The sequence below is a fragment of the Hemicordylus capensis genome, chromosome 4 (assembly GCF_027244095.1).
Source record: "Hemicordylus capensis ecotype Gifberg chromosome 4, rHemCap1.1.pri, whole genome shotgun sequence".
Lineage (NCBI taxonomy): Eukaryota > Metazoa > Chordata > Lepidosauria > Squamata > Cordylidae > Hemicordylus > Hemicordylus capensis.
In genome coordinates, this window is record NC_069660.1 from 55,370,689 (window position 1) to 55,389,024 (window position 18,336).

An 18,336-nucleotide genomic window follows, 5' to 3' on the forward strand; every position below is an offset into this window, starting at 1 on the left:
GCAGCTCACAACACTTATAAAACAGTTATAATATAAAATCAGACTAATAAAATTAACCAAATTAAACAAGTTAAAAATACAAGCTAAAACCACAATCACAATTAGCTTTTAAAATTCCCAATTAAATTCTTTAAGCTAAACACTAAGAATTATAAAAACTAAAGAACCTACCAGATATACAAAACAGGTGAAACATTAAAAAGTCTCTTTAAAAAGATGTGTTCTGAGTTGTTCTTTAAAAACACTAAGAGAGGGAGCATGGCGAAGCTCTTCAGGGAGGGTGTTCCAAAGCTGAGGGGCCACAAGTGAAAAGGCTCTATCTCTAGTCCCCGCTAATTGGATCTCAGGGCCATGAGCAGGGCCTGAGATGATGAGCGGAGGTCCCTGGCAGGTTCATATGGGCAAATGCAGTTTGACAGGTACCCTTGCCCCAAGCTGTGTAGGGCTTTAAAGGTCAACACCAGCACTTTGAATCTAGCCTGGAAGTGGACTGGTGGCCAATGAAGCTGACACAGGATGGGTGTAATAATTGTGAAGCGACTTGCACCCACAAGCATCCTTGTGGCAGCATACTGAACCAGTGGAAGCTTCCGAACTGTCTTCAAGGGCAGCCCCACGTAGAGCACATTGCAGTAGTCTAATCTGGATGTTACCAAAGCATGAGTGACTGAGGTCAGGTATGACTTCTCCAAGTAGGGTCACAGCCGGCGCACCAGCCGTAGTTGGTAAAAGGCACTTATGCACATCGCTGCCACCTGTGCCTCCAAGGACAGCGTTGGGTCGAGAAGCACCCTCAAGCTGTGGACTTTGTCTTTCAGAGGGAGCGTGACCCCGTTCAGATTTACTTCACTGATTGGATAATCAGTTTTACCAGCCCAGAGCACTTCTATCTTATCTGGATTTAGTTTCAGCTTGTTTCATCCAGTCCAGAACAGCCTCCAAGCCCTGGTTCAAAGCATCCACTGCCTCCCTGGTGTCTGCTGTCTTAAAAGATAGGTAGAACTGGGTGTCATCAGCATACTGATGGCACCGCAGCCCACACCTACAAATGACCTCTCTGAGAGGGTTTCATGTAGATATTAAACAGCGGGGTGGGGGGGCAGAATAAATCCCTGTGGCACCCCATAGGCCAAAGACCAAGGGGTGGAACAGGCATCCCCCAGCACCACCTTCTGAGTACGACCCCCATGTAGGAGCGGAGCCACTGTATAACCGTGCCCACAAGTCCCAACCCAGAGAGACGTCATCGAAGGATATCATGGTAGATAGTATCAAAAGCGGCTGAGAGGTCCAGGAGAATCAATAGAGTTACACTCCCTCTGTCTATCTCCCGGTGTAGGTCATCCACCAAGGCAACCAAGGCAGTCAGTCCCATATCCAGGTCAGAAGCCAGTCTGGAAAGTATCTGTAATCAGATTCATCCAAAGCAGCCTGGAGCTGAGATGCCACCATGCTCTCCATCATCTTGCCCGAGAAGGTTAGAAACTAGTCGGAAGTTATTCAGGTCATCTGGGTCCAGTGAAAGCTTTTTTAGGAGGGGCCTAATGACTGCCTCCTTCAGCTGAGGGGGCACCACCCCCTGCCTTTAGAGAGGCATTCACCACCCCCGCCATTCATGGACCCAGCCCCTAGAAGCCTTCACCAACCATGAAGAACAAGGGTCAAGGATGCATGTGGTAGGCCTCAGCCTTCCAAACAGCCTGTCCACCCCCTCAGACAACACAGTCTGAAAACCATCCTCTCTAATAAAACGCTTGGTGTCCGTCCGTAGACGGACACCAAGCGTGTGTTCATGCCTTCCTTGGTGGTTCTGGGCATGCGCAAAGCGCATGCCCAGAACAGGCCAGGGAGGCACGACTGCCAGCACCTGGTGACCATGTTGAGCGGCCAGAAGCGGCCGCTGCGAAAAAGCCAGGGAAGAGGTGGCGGGGGAGATTGGCTGAGGCGGCGGCAGAGCCGCCACCTCGGCCAGAGGAGACAGAGACCGGGATGGGGAGACGGGGGACAGGGGACGGGGAAGCCGGCCGAGGTGGTGGCGGAGCTGCCGAGGACGGGCGGCTTGAACACTATGGAGCCCTAGCCCGGCCCCAAAATAGACCTTGCCCTTGCCCAAATGCTTCCCGCCTTGGCCGCCGCCCGCTCTCCCGCCCTCCCAGCTGCCCAAATTCTCATTCCCCGCTCCCCCCCCCAAATGATTAAGGGCCAAAATGGCCCGGGAGAATGCCTCCGCGGCCGCCGCCACGGCCGCCAACCGCCCTCCCAGCTGCCCGAGACCTCCTTACCCGAAGCAGCCCAAAACAGTCGGGCGAACTAAAAGCAGTTTTTGCGAAGAAGAGAGGAGCTCCCGAACAGAGCTCCTCTCTGTGCTAAGCCTCTTCCCGAACTGGTGCTTTGGGTGCAAAGGACGCCTATTGCGTCCTTTGGTCCATAGCAGCAGTTTGGGCATTGGCTTAGCACAGAGAGGAGCTCTGTTTGGGAGCTCCTCTCTTCTTCGCAAAAACTGCTTTTAGTTCGCCTGACTGTCGCGGGCTGCTTCGTGTAAGGAGGTCTCGGGCAGCTGGGGGGGGGGGCAAAGGCCAGAGGGAGTGGGGCAGGGGGGGAAACTCTCCCCTACTAGCGCCCGTTATTACAACGGGCCTGAAAACACTAGTCCAATATAACAAGACTAGATGGTGCATTGGCAACATCCAGTGCCAGCACCGCAAAAATCTTAGCATCCAAGTCAGAACAGATGCAAGCAATTTTATCTGCAAAATGTAACACAAATGTCACAGCAGGCTGCTGAAGGTTCTGTTTGATGATCTTTGGGGTCCTCACCTAGGAGGCCCCAAATCACTCGAAAAAGCTCTGCTGGACAACATTGAGCAGAGGCAATGGTGGCGGAAGAGTAGGATTTCTTCACTGCCATCACCGCCATAGAGTAGGCCCTGATATGGGCTCTAGCCTGTGTTCGGTCACATTCATTCTGAGTTTTCAGCCAACGATGCTCAAGCTACCAGCCTGCTTCATTGTCTGCAACTCACGTGTTTACCAGGGAGTCGCTTGGACTCGGCAGGTCGGGAGAGGACACCTAGGCTCAACCATGTCAATTGCCCAACCCAGTTCCTCATACCAGAGGGAGACCAGGCCATCAACAGGATCATCCACTCTCTCAGCAGGAAACTCCAGCAGAGCCATCAGGAATCCATTAGGATCCATAATCCTCTGAGGGCGGACCATCCTAACTGGTCTTCCTCCCCTGCAGAGGTGTTTTGGGTCCACCCTCAGACCAGTCTTCACCAGATAGTGATCTGTCCATGACAACAGTATTGAAGCCTCCTGGACTATCCATGGAGCACCACTCTCCATCATTGACCCAAAGACTAAGTCAAGTGTTTGGCCTGCCACATGTGTGGGACCAGAAATTAGTTGAGATAGGCCCATGGTCATCATGGAGGACCTGAAGTCCTGAGCTGCACCAGACAAGGCAGTCTGTCTCAGCATGGACATTAACGTTCCCCAGGACTAACAGCTGTGGGGCACTCAATGCCACATCCGAGACCACCTCAAGCAGCTCAGGCAGGGAGACTTTTAGACAGCAGGGTGGGTGGTATACCAACAGAATCCCAACCTTGTCTCGTGATCCCACCACTGCATGTAGGCACTCAAACTGGTCAGACTGGCGGACAGTGCATCTGGTGAGGGGGATGCACAAGACCTTCTGGACCCATCCCTCTGAGTAGGACTGGAAACAGTTAAAGACTAATCCATTCAGCCCCAACTCAGAGAGGTAGACCAGAAGGACACCATGGTTGATGGTACTGAAAGCTGCTGAGAAGTCCAGCAGAACCAACAGGAACACACTCCCCCTATCTAATTCCCAGCATGAGGTGACCAAAACAGTTTCAGTCCCATAACTGGCTTGAAAAACAGACTGAAACATTCTAGATCAGTGGTTCATCTGGGGTCCTCCAGATGTTGCTGAACAACAACTCCCAGGCTGATTAGAGTTGTAGTTCAGCAACATCTGGAGGCCCTCAGGTTGGGAAGCACTGGTCCGAATAATAGGTGCCATCCAAGACCCTTGGCAGCTCGGCCACCCCCCCCTTTGGGGGGCAAAGTTCTATCACTTTGCCCCCCAAAGGGGAGATTAGAAACTAGCCAGCAGTTAAGATCAAAGGCTTCAAGAGAGGGCTTGCTTATATGTCACTTTTTCAATAGAGGTCTAACATCCTCTTTCGAAATTGATGGAAACTTGCTCCCACATGAAAGGTTGTGTCAAGGATGATTTCCAAATGAATTAAAAGCTGAATCAAAAAAAATTATTAAATTGACCAAAGTTATTCAAAGTTATAGCTGTCTTACCCCAGCTGTCCAACCCCCAGAGTAGTTGCTCTTGTCCAGATTCATGAACAACTGATTGACTACTACCTCAATAAGAATTTATAACCACAAACTAAGAATTCAGAAATGAGAATGCGAAACTACACAAACCACCTGAAATAAGCCAAAACAGTCATATCACATTAACATTACTTAATTAGTTTCAATTTCTGAAGCCACCTCACAGCTGTATTCATAAATATCAGATCAATTATACCCTGAAAAGCAAAGTAGTTTTTATATGAGCTAAGTGAATTCTACAGGTGAAACTCAGAAAATTAGAATATCGTGCACAAGTCCATTGATTTCAGTAATGCAAATTAAAAGGTGAAACTGATATATGAGACAGACGCATTACATGCAAAGCGAGATAAGTCAAGCCTTAATTTGTTATAATTGTGATGATCATGGCGTACAGCTCATGAAAACCCCAAATCCACTATCCCAGAAAATTAGAATATTACATGGAACCAAGAAGACAAGGATTGTAGAATAGAACAATATTGGACCTCTGAAAAGTATACAGTGTACTGTGCTTGATTGGCCAGCAAACTTGCCAGACCTGACCCCATAGAGAATCTATGGGGCATTGCCAAGAGAAGGATGAGAGACATGAGACCAAACAATGCAGAATTACTGAAGGCCGGTAATGAAGCATCCTGGTCTTCCATAACACCTCATCAGTGCCACAGGCTGATAGCATCCATGCCACGCCGCATTGAGGCAGTAATTGCTGCAAAAAGGGGCCCAAACCAAGTACTGAATACATATGCATGCTTATACTTTTCAGAGGTCCGATATTGTTCTATTCTACAATCCTTGTCTTCTTGGTTCCATGTAATATTCTAATTTTCTGGGATTGTGGATTTGGGGTTTTCATGAGCTGTACGCCATGATGATCACAATTATAACAAATTAAGGCTTGACTTATCTCGCTTTGCATGTAATGCATCTGTCTCATATATCAGTTTCACCTTTTAATGTGCATTACTGAAATTAATGGACTTTTGCACGATATTCTAATTTTCTGAGTTTCACCTGTATAGTTTATTCAATTTATTGTTGTTTTCTGAGCTCGACTTGTATCTTAGATTAGCCCCTAGATTAGCCCTTAGATTAGCCAAATTAGCCCCTGCTAACTTGGCAAAGAGGCACCTTTGAACGTGGTGATTCTCTTTATTTAGCAGGGGGAGAGTAACTGGCCTGATCCACCCCCAGCACAGTACCTCCAGTGACTGTTGCTGGTGTCTACCTTATGTTTCTTTTTAGACTGTGAGCCCTTTGGGGACAGGGAGCCATCTTATTTATTTATTATATCTCTGTGTAAACTGCCCTGAGCCATTTTTGGAAGGACTTTATAGAAATTGAATTAATAATAATAATAATAATAATAATAATAATAATAATAATAATAATAATAATAGATTCACAGCTGGTCCCTTCTACGGGCATTGACAAAGTATTGTTTCAACCAATTTAACCTATACAAAACTGTTTGGAGTGTCTGTGTGGGGGTGACACTGAAAACCACATTTCCATTTGAGTAACAGCAGTTCATTCTAACAACTAAGGTGCTTAAGTCTCTCTCTCTCTCTCTCTCTCTCTCTCTCTCTCTCTCTCTCTCTCTCTCTCTCTCTCACACACACACACACACACACACACACACACACGTACGTTATCATCTCACATCAGATTTTGGAAACTTAACCATCACTTAGAATTCTTTGGCTGCAAATATACAGACGGTCTCTGTGTTGTGCAATTCTGGCTTCATACCTGCTAATCTTCTTTGACACTGCTGTTATTTGCTGCTTTATTATTTCCAGGACTTCTCTAATTTTCCTTGAATCTAGGTGGTATTTTTGGATCAGATACTGTTTGGTGTTTTCATTCTTCAGCTTCTTGTCTTTCATATCTTTCCATTTACTAGCATCTGATCTAAGCCTGGAGATTTTATTTTCTAATCTAATCTTCCATTTAGGTGATGTACTGCTTTCTTTTTTTACAGGTCCACTGATCTTATATCCGAGCTCTTGTGTTGTTATTGTTGCTGCACTGTACATTATTTGGTTTGTTTCTTGCAAATTCTTGGTTGTTATCTCTGCAAGTGCAGCACTGACATCTTTTAATGCCTGAGTGAGTTGTTTTTTGGCAACTGTTTTTAGAGCTGGAAGTCGAACCCTGGTGGTTGTTTGGTTCATGTGCTCAGTTATTTTGTGCTTTAGTTCTTGTTGCTTTTCTGTTAAATGGCATTTGGGTTTTTGAGGTGAAGGCAAAGGGGAGGTTGCCTGGTTTTGATTTTGAAACAGTTCAGTAACAGTGGCATCCTCGATTTCCAACACCTCCTCCACCTGCGCCTGAGCAACTTCTTCAATTGGTGGTAATTCTTCTTCCATATCTTGAGCCTGTGTTGCTCTTTCCAGTTCTTCCAGCTCAACTCCTGTGAATACTTTATTTCTTATTATGTATCTTCTCTGGTCTGCTAGCCTTTGTTCTGTTATTTCTGTATCTGGATGCTTCTCTTTCCAAATTTGGTACATTCTTTTTAAATAACCTCTTCTAGTTGGATACATTCTTTTAAAATAACCTCTTCTAGTTGGAATAATAATAGATTCACAGCTGGTCCCTTCTACGGGCATTGACAATGTATCGGTTCAACCAATTTAACCTATACAAAGCTGTTTGGAGTATCTGTGTGTGGGTGACACTGAAAACCACATTTCCATTTGAGTAACAGCAGTTCATTCTAACAACTAAGGTGCTTAAGTCTGTCTGTCTGTCTGTCTCTCTCTCTCTCTCTCTTTCTCTCACACACGTACGTTATCATCTCACATCAGATTTTAGAAACTTAACCATCACTTAGAATTCTTTGGCTGCAAATATACAGACGGTCTCATTACTTCAAATTTCAACCCTATTGTCCCCAGACAGATGTATTATTATGGTGCAATTGTTATGGATACCTATTAGACAATACCTGTGCAACACCGATGATAAATTCCCCACCCGCAAAATGTCAACATAACTTCATATATCTATGATATATGTAATATCTATTTAAAACCGCCCTGAGCCAATTTTGGAAGGGCAGTATAAAAATTGAATAAATACATAAATAATAAAATAAAATGTTGCTTTTTTAAATAAAATGAATTTCTGGAGAGAATACGTCTTTGCTTTACTGCAATAATGCTCTTGTAGTCCTTTAAGAAGAAAAAGAAGTGAACTTTAAAAAGGCTACTGCCTCTCCTGCAGTAATGACTCACGTTTTAAAAACATTTCATCCTTATATGTCACTTCTTTTTTGAATGAAGTGCTCCCAGATGAGTACTCCTCCTCCCCACACAGGTAGTCATGATCATATGAACATACGAATAGCCCTGCTAGATCAGGTCCAAGGCACATTTGTTCCAGCATCCTGTTGGCATGGCCTCTCTCCTGCTGTTACTCCCGTGTGAGTGGTATTTAGAGGCGTCTTGCATCTGAGGCTAGAGGTGGCCTATAGCCCTCAGACTAGTAGCCATTGATAGACCTGACCTCTATGAATTTATCTAAACTCCGTTTAAAGCCATCCAATCTATTGTCTGACACCACATCTTGTGGAAGAGAATTCCACAGGTTAATTATGCATTGTGTGAAAAAGTACTTCCTTTTGTCAGTCCTAAATTTCTTGGCAATCAGTTTCATGGGATGATTCCTGGTTCTAGTGTTATGTGTGTGAGAGAGAAATTTCTCTCTATCAACTTTCTATATAACATGCATGATTTTATAGACCTCTATCACGTTTCACCTCAGTTGTCTTTTTTCTAAACTAAAAAGCACCAGGTGTTTTAGCCTTGCCTCATAAGAAAGGTGCTATAGACCTCTGACCATCTTGGTTGCCCTCTTCTGCATCTTTTCCAGTTCTACAAAGATATGGTGACCAGAACTGCACGTAGTACTCCAAATGTGGCTGCACCATAGTTTTGTATAAGATCCCAAGATCCCTCTCCTGGTCAGTCATTGACAGCTCAGATCCCATCAGCATATATGTGAAGTTGGGGTTTTTTGCCCCAATATGCATCACTTTACACTTGTTCACATCTGCCATTGTGTTTGTCATGAGTATGTGGACAGACTCCAAGGAGGAGGAGGAAGAGACGGATGAGATGGCAGCAGAGGTGGGAGTGCAAGGTCCAGAATTTGCAGAGGAGAGCGGGACCAGCCCATGAGAGGCTGGGGAAGAGATTGAGCCTATCGTGGCAGCTCCGGTGGAAGAAGGACTGCCAGTCTCAGAAGTGGAGAGGTGTCGCTCCAAGAGACAGCAGGATATAAAGGACTGCATGCGCAGAACGACTAGACTAACAAGCAAGGCTGATGAGTCAGGAATCCATGATTAATAGCACATGGTTTCAGCCTATATTAGCTGGCTTTGCCACAGCCGCTGTGCTGGTATCAATGCTGTTCTTCACTAAGATACTTGGCTGTGTTCCTGTTTGCCATGCCTGTGTTTTGACCTTGGACCGTTTGGACTCTGTTTGTGGATTACAATTTGGATTCTGTTCGACTGACTGGTGATATTTCAACCCAGACTGACTCTGGTTTGAAGAAACTGCTTACTGCCTGGCTTTGTTGTTTGACTTCTGCCCCTGTATGTTTCACTCTCCGGTGGCTGATATTTATAGCTCCCGATTAGTGGGACAGGTTTATGACAATGTTGCCCACTCCCCCAGTTTGGAGAGATCCTTTTGGAGCTCCTCACACTCTGTTTTGGATTTCACTACCCTAAAGCATTTGGTACCATCTGCAAATTTGGCCACCTCGCTGCTTACCCCTACTCATCTATGAATAAATTAAAAAGCACCAGTCCCAGTACAGATCCCTGGGGGACCCCACTTCTTACTTCCCTCCATTGTGAAAACTCTCCATTTATACCTACCCTCTATTTCCTGTCCTTCAACCAGTTACCAGTTCACACATGAACCTGTCCCCTTATCCCATGACTGCTAAGTTTCCCCAAAAGTCTTTGATAAGGAACTTTGTCAAAACCTTTTTGAAAGTCTAGATATACTATGTCAACTGGATCTACCTTTATCCACTCACTTGTTGACATTGTCAAAGACCTCCAAGAGGTTAGTGAGGCAAGACTTACCCTTGCAGAAGCCATGCTGGTTCTTCCTCAGCAGGGCCTGTTCTATATGCTTAATAATTTTATCCTTGATAATGCTTTCCATCAATTTGCCTGGAAAAGATGTTAAGCTTACTGGCCTGTAGTTTCTTGGATCCCCCCCCGGATCCCTTTTTGAAAATTGGAGTTACATTGGCTACTTTCCAGTCCTCCAGGTTCAATATTCACTGAGAGGTCATTTATCTTCAAAAATCTTCACTTTTGGAGGAGTAAGACAGGGCTGCATATTAGCATCCATTTTGTTTAACATCTACATCAATTCCGTAGTGTCCTGTCTTTCGACTCCTGCCATTCACCCTCCAAAACTGGCCAACAGACATGTCCCCATTCTTCTTTATGCTGATAATATGGCTATCATAACCCAGACTCTCATAGGATTAAAACATGCTCTTGGTATATTATATGACTTCTGTAGGGAGGAACCCATTGAGGTCAATTATCATAAAAAGAAAATTTTAGTGTTCGCCAAATGTCCAAGGCACCACAATTGGGTCATGCAGGGGCACAAAATTGAGCAAGTCAACAAGTTTAAATATCTTGGAGTTGTTTTCTAGTCTTCTGGCTCACAAAATGCCCATTTAAATTTGTCCATACAAAATGCCCAAATTTCTATAAATACAATAATTTTTTTCCATTTCACAAGAGGGGCTTCGTTCATTCCAGTGGCGATTAAGTTATTTGTCACTAAAGTTTATCCTCTATTCTTTTATGGTGCCCAGCTGGGGCCTCCTAGTAATTTCGTCCTGCTGGAAGCTGTACTGTCCAAATTTATTAGAGCCATTCTTCAAGTCCCCCCCCCTGTGTTGCCAATACTCTTACCAGACAAGAGGTAGGTCTCGCTAGGGTTGAATCGGATTATTGGACCTGTATTATAAAGTTCTGGTTAAAATGGGTTTTTACCAATGTAGGCCTGGCTTCCCTGGTAATGAATGATGATTTTAATGACAAGTAGAAGACCTTGGTTAAAAACAAACTTTCCCAATATGGGTTCTCCCACGAGGAAATTCTTAGATTAGGATATGATCAGGCCTGGCAGGTTATTAAGCAGCGTATTGCCGATACAGAACTACAAGTGGATACAGCCTGCCTAAGGAGCAGTATATATCTGGGGAAACAACTTTTTAATTCTAAACTGGCAGCACACCTAGATAATATTCTTATCCTTAAATTTAGGCATCCATTTACTCTTGCTCACCTAAACGCCCTTCCGACGGCCTTTAGGGAAGGTAGATATAAAGGGATTCCGTTTAATTTAAGGTTTTGCCCCTGTGGAATGGGTGTCATAGAAACTACTCCTCATGTCTTTTTATATTGTAATCTATATAGTGATGCTCATTCAAAACTAATCTCTCCTCTTTTGAGGAAGTTTCCGGGTCACTCTGATGAATTTTTTTTTTTAGCGTTTTTGTTATCTAACTTTTTCAAAGAGATTACTTCTATGTGGCTAGGTTTTGCTACATTGTTTGTTTTACACGTTTGAGTCCTATATAATGTTTTTGCTGTATTGTTTATTGTCTAATCTGGTCTATGATCATAATAAAGATTATTCTATTCTTTTCCAATCCTCCAGTACAGAGCCTGATTGTACGGATAAGTTATATGTTTCTGCAAGGAGGTCAGCAATTTCACATCTGAGTTCTTGGGTGGATGCCATAAGGCCCTGGCAATTTGCTAATTTTTAATTTTTCCAGAGAGTTTAGAACATCATCTCTCATCACCAATATTTTACTCAGTTCTTTAGCCTCTGTCCCCAAGAAGCTCAGTTCAGGCACAGGTATATGCTCAGTATCCTCTGCCATGAAGACAGATGCAGAGAACACATTTAGTTTCTCTGCAATTTCAAAATCCTTCTTAATAATCCCTTTCACTACCTCATCATCTAATGGACCAACTGCCTCCCTGGCAGGTTTCCTGCTTCTGATGTATTTAAAGAAGTTACCTTTTTCTAAGCTAAACATACCCATTCCCATGGTATCAGTGGCTCAGATGCTATCTTTAGATTCACTTCCAGTTTGTCTCCATAATTAAGATATATTGAATAAGTGATGCAGGGCTTGAGATGTATAACACATGTCAAGCAGAATCAAGCTATTTTCTCCTGTGTCCTGCATGATGCTTTCTCATTTATCTCCACAAAACAAGATTTGTTTTTCTTTCTTTTGAGGTAGCATTACATTGCTGGTTCATATTGCTCATATGATCCTTCTTAGCTGTGGTGGAGCCCAGTAAATTATACGTGTGGATGCTTTTTAAAAATATTCAACAATTTAGGGCATGATCCAAGCATGCGGAAACTCATTTATTTATTTATTTATTTAAGCAAACAATCATATTTTTATACCACCTGATATATGCATCTCTAAGCAGTGTAAATATTTAAAACACAATTAAAATACAAAACAATTAAAAGAGTAGCATAAAAACAGAAATAAAAACAGTAACATAAAAACAATTATTAAAACAAATTACTAAAATTAACTCTAATTAAAAGCCTGTGTGAACAGGTGAGGGGCTTCCTGAAAACAAACAGAGAAGGAGATATTATTATTTCAGCAGGGAGCATATTCCAAAGCCCCGGGGCAGCCACAGAGAAAGCCCGGTCCTGGGTTGCCACCAAATGAGCCGGTGGCAACAGTAACTGGACCTACTTTTAAGTCCTACTGATTTAAATATATCTGCCATTGAAATCAATGTGTTCTAAATATGGGTGGATCAAGGCTTAAATCTGGCTGGATCAAGACTTTGCTTGTACCTGGGTTGAATTTCATCCCCCACCCCCCGGATCCAAGGATGATAATGTGTATTGTTATTAGCAATAATGTATCACAATTATGAATTTAATACATAGGCACGATTTTCTCATGCCTCCAAGCAGCTACAAGCTTTAGATTCTCAACTGATTGCTTCTTATTGGCATCACATTCAAAATAGTTAATTTTACATGTTTCCATTACTTTCTATAGCAAATATCATTACCCAACTCTCCCATAAATATTAAGAAGTTTCCAGATATTTGGTGAGCGTCTCATGTTATCTGCAAAATTAAATATGGATATTTGCTGTTGTTGTTGTTATTTTTACATTTATATCCTGCTCTTCCTCCAAGGAGCCCAGAGCGGTGTACTACATGCTTGAGTTTCTCTTTCATAACAACCCTGTGAAGTAGGTTAGGCTGAGAGAGAAGTGACTGGCCCAGAGTCACCCAGCTAGTTTCATGGCTGAATGGGGATTTGAACTCGGGTCTCCCTGGTCCTAGTCCAGCACTCTAACCACTGTGTATTGGACAAGGACCATATATATCTATGCTGACAAGGGCTGTAGCTCAGTGGTAGAGTGCATGCCCTCCCTGATACCTGCATGTGAACACCAGCAGCAGGCAAGGCAGAATCAGCTGGAAAGGACTGCCAGACTCCAGGCTGTAGCACTGCCTGTTTAGGGTTGCTGTTCTCTAGGCAGAGTGGTAGAGCCCAGCAGGGGTAGACTGAGTTCAGATGGATCTGTCCATGGTGCTTTTCTGACAAACCCTGCTTTGCTGCCAGACCTCGTGAGCTCTGTGTTCTGAGGTAGGACTGGACACATGCTTTGTATGCAACAGGTCCCAGGTTCAATTCTCGGCATCTCCAAATAGGGCTGGCAAAGACCTCTGCCTGAAATCCTGGAAAGTTGTTGCCAGTTGGTGCAAACAATACTGAGCTAGATGGATCAATATTCTAACTTGGGATGAAGCAACTTCCTATATTTACTAAGATGCTGTTTTGTTATGAGTGTTGCATCTTTTGTGCTAATTGCAATATTTTGTACTGGAAAAATCTATTTCCTAGATGGCTTTTGCAGCCTTTGAAAGCATGGTGTGAATTGTATATATGGCAGATACCTGTTAGGAACATTTATGATGTGACTTCTGCTGGGGAGTACACAATTCCATCAGCTCCCAGTCATATTCCACTGGCAACTGCATTACTTTGCAAACTTTTTGTTTAACATCCACAAATTTGGGGTTAACCAGCCATTAGTTGTGGTTGCTACCAATCTCTTCTCGTCCCTCTGATCCTTTTTTGGCACACAGGCAGAAGGCTTAGGAGAGAAGCAGTTCTTCATTGCAATGAGACATTGAGATGGTAAGTAACAGTAGGAACCCTTCCCTACTACTCAGAAAGGATTCTTACTTTCACAAAAATGTCAGGGGAAATGGAAGCTCAGGTGAGATGTGTATGATGATAGGTATCCTGCTTGCCAGAGGGCTGGGTTCACTTGCCACTGGTGAGTTGTCAAGCAGATTTGTAGATAGAGTATCTGACTGCAGCGGTATTTGCTTGACATGTATATACTAGGGATGTGCACAGAACTCTTACCCCTCCCACTACGTTTCCCCCTCTGGCGATGCACTTGAAAAGGGTTCGGCAGGGCGGCAGCATACCTTCCTGCTGCCTCATTGGACTGGAAGTGCGCTCATGTGCCTGACATGCACATCCATGTCGGATGTGACATGCACATCCGTTCCAGTCACTTCTGATCCGATGAGGCAACAGGGCAGCAAGTAGATGCGCTGCCGCCCTGCTGGACCCGTTTAAAGTTCAGCGCCAGTGGGGGAAATGTGGTGGGAGGGGTAAGAGCATCCTCCCTCACTCTTAAAATTATCCCCCCTGCTTTCAAACCTCCGGTCGTTTGAACCTGTTCGGAGGCACGTAAAAGGGCCTCTGAACAGGTCTGAGCACATTCCTAATATATACCTTCTATTGCCCAACTCATGCACAGAGATGTGGGGAGGAATTTTTTTCTATGCTTCATTTTTCTGTGGGGAACCACTGTTCATTTCTAAAATGTCATTGGCTGACATCCAGACCAGCACTATGCACAAGCAGCAGTGCAAGTTCGAGATTACTGCTGCACTGTTGGGCAGAGGAAAGGGTGATTTTTTGATTTTTGGGGTTTGCCAATCTCCCCTTCTTTCTGAAATCCACTCTGCATCACCAAAATGTTCCTGAGAGTTACATGGCCTTCAGGGACATATTTTGGTGATGCAGGATGGACTTCAGAGGAAAGGGGAGATAGTGTCCTGGTCTAGGGTGCACAATGCATTCCACCTTGCCACCCCAGATGAGGCTGGATTATGCAAGGCTCATTCAGTCAAGGACTTCCAGGTCCTGGCTTAGCAGCAGAATGAAGGGAACTCACAAGGAGGTTAGGAGGCGAGGCACAGCTGGGCTTGAAGGAACTAGGTCTCTGCAGTAACATCAAGCAGTAGTGGCTCCTGTGTGGGCACAGCCGCCCTAAAGATTTCCACCTGCAGCTGTCATGTTACTCACCTAACTATGTTGCAGGATTTTTTTTTTAAATTCAGTTAACATATGCATCCTATCTCTCAAGACTCTACTGCTCCAGGACCTGCAGTTCGTGTGGCTATGGTGGGCTCCAGGCTCTGTACCCTTAATGGACAACATTAGCATAAGAATTCCCTCCTCAATTTTAATATTGAAAAGCCTCCTAGCCAATAATCAGCTTTTTGTTTGTTGTCACAAGGTGGGCTAGTCCTCTAGGAATCACCAGGACTTTTCAGGTCCTCCAGGAGCTTCAACCAATAAGGAAGGGTTCAGCTATGATTGAGTTACCTAACCACTAAACAGGAGCATCAGGAGACAGGCAGAGTTTTTGAATGGGGATGGAAGGAAGCAGGAAGCCCCATTTTTATTAGAGAGATAACATTGTGTTGGTGTTCTGTCTGTTGTGAAACATGGTCATAGTTTGTGCAAAATGGGGGCACATAGTCTGGAGGTAGAAGACTACCTTCAGAAAAGGTAGAAGTCTAGCCAAGCCCTCAGAAGGCATTGGATTTCTCCAGCATTTGCTGGGAGCTTTTATCTTTTCTGTTCCTTTTTTCTATTTGAAAATTTCACTAGGAAAACTTAGTAACATTCAGAGATCTGGGAAACTTAGTAACATTCAGAGATCTGGGAAAGGGCTGGGATATGGTAGACTGACACTTCCTCTGGGGAGTTCTTTGCATAACAAACAGCCACTCCTTTCTCCCCCCCCCCACCCTGCCGCTGTTCTGGGGTTTTAAGGAAAGCCTGTTACTAGCTGTCTCATCTTTCTCGTACTCTCTCACATCTCTGGAGAGAGGGGTTTTTTTTTAATCTTCCAAATAAAACACAGTATTTTAACTGAAATTACTAACTGAACAATTTCAAACTTATCCTGTCTGATTTTTTTTTTAAATGTTTAAGAATTTTGAGATTATTGCTTTCTATTTATGAGCAACCTAACAGGTACAGCTTGGAAACCAAGCAAGTTCAAAATAGTCAAATAGCTGCACCTCTCTCTATAGTCCTTATACCAGTTTTTATTTGCTGTTGGCTGGTGTTCTATTTTATTTTTTAAAAAACTTTTGGGGGGGTGAGTGATAGTAGTATTGAGAGATCTCCATCATAAATTTTTTGGTTAGGTCTGTGATCTATATGGCTTAATTTTCAAATCTGATAAAGTAAATGTTGCACAGAATTGCAACCAATTCTATGCAGTTTCAAAGTAGAGCCTTAATGAATTCATGGGGGCTCACTCCCAAGTAACTATTGTGTGCACAGGATTGTAGCCTATAGACATATCCCAGACATGTTTATATTATGAGAAAGGGAGAAAAGGCTTGCATTAAAAAAAGAAGTACGCATGTGCATATTTGTGAAAAGAAAGGAAACTAGTGGGCTGTGTGTGTACAGGTGGGGGCAAATGCCTTGAGGTATTTTCAAGCAGCGTGAAACCTGAAAATGCAGTGAAACTGCAAACAAGTGGTCAAGAATCCACTTGCCCTGCCTGCCCTTCAGATGGTGGTCTTAGCCTAGTCCTGCATAGGGAGCTGAGATTGCAAGGAGGGGGAGAAATGGAGGTGATGCTGATAGAAGGGAATGGAACTACTGAAGGGAAGAAGAGGCATGGTGGTTTTATTTATTTATTTATCTATTTGATTTCTATACCGCCCTTCCAAAAATGGCTCAGGGTGATTTACACAGCGAAACAACAAATTAAGATGGATCCCTGTCCCCAAAGGGCTCACAGTCTAAAAAGAAACATAAGACAGACACCAGCAACAGTCACTGGAGGTACTGTGCTGTGGGTGGATAGGGCCAGTTAGGGCCAGAGAGGACATTGCTTTAAAGGACAATGTCCTTTAGAGAGGACATTGCTACTTTCATGCACTGACACCAGTCACCAGTCTAAGGCCATTATTGCTTTATTTGCAGCCAACCAAGGGGCAAATTCAGCACCAAATAGCCAGCTGCCAAATGCTGGTATGAATGATGATTTTGGTTGAGACAAGTAAAATCCTCATTCAGTCATGATACTTGCTGGATGACTTTGGGCCAGTCACTCAGCCTAACCTACCTCACAGGGTTGTTGAGGAGAAACTTAACTATATATACTGCTCTGGGTTCCTTGGAGGAGTGGGATATAAATGTTAAAAACCAAACAACAAAAAACATGAGCTGGTGACTGTCATTCGGCTTCTTTTTATTTATTTATTTATTTGATTTTTATACCACCCTTCTGAAATGGCTCAGGGCGGTTTACAATTAAAAACAGAAACTATTAAAACCAATAACAATTAAAACAGAGATATAAATATTAACACCAATTTAAAAAAACTTTTAAAACAATTAAACTATCATAACAATTAAATCCCTGAAAACCAAGTTAGCATTAAAACAATCAAAACCCTGAAAACCAGGTTAGCATTAAAACAATTAAAAACTAATTAAAAACCCTGAAAGGCCATGCCAAACAGATGGGTTTTTAGGGCTCTTGAAGGTCAGTAAGGAATTAAGATTTCAAATATCTGCTGGGAGTGCATTCCACAGCCCGGGAGCAGCTACAGAGAAGGCCCGCCTCTGAGTCACCACCAAACGAACCAGTGGTAACTGGAGACAGACCTCCTCAGATGACCTTAACCTGTGGTGGGGATCATGTAAAAGATTTTTAACTTGTCTCACGGTTGGACCTGCCCTAGGTAAGGCTAAGTTCTTGCGCCCCCCCCCACACCAATTGTATCACTGTGATACAAACTGAATTAAGTTTAACAATATTGTTAGTGTTGAAAACAATGAGCTGGGTTTTTCCTCATATTTCTACTTATTATTCTGGTTTCTCACACTCTTAACACATTGACACTCTACACCAGGCCTGCTCAACTTAGGCCCCCCAGCTGTTTTTGGACTACAACTCCCATAATCCCCAGCCATAGTGGCCAATAGCCAGGGATTATGGGAGTTGTAGCCCAACATCTGCAGGAGGGCCGAAGTTGAGCAGGCCTGCTCTACACTCTGCACCCCTCTGAGATCTGGTTGGCTTAATGGTAGCCCCGCCCCTGCACCTGCGGTTACTGCTGAACTCCCCCCACACACCTGCAGACCCAAAAGGCAGCCTTCTGACAGCAAGTCTTCAGGAGGCTGATCAGAAACAAGGCAACCAGTTAAGGGTTCAGGAACAAGGTAGCAGGGATTGCAACTGGGAGCTGGAAGAGTCTTTTCGATCTGGGAAACCTGAAGAGAGAGAGAAAGAAATGAAGTTGCCTCAAAATGAACATCCCTCATTGTTCTAAATGTTGCAGATCGTCTTGAAAAGCAGGCTGCGCCTCTCCCCGAGCGCGCCTCCTCCTTTCACAACTGGTGCCTCAGAACGGCTCCAACACGATCCAACTTTCCCTCCACTCAGTAACCGCCAAGCACTCCACACTCCCACGCTGAAGACGTGGGCCTGCTTCTGCGCTTGCGCCGCTTTCCTTTCAGGTCTTGGGGCGTGCGCGCTCCCGCGGGCCG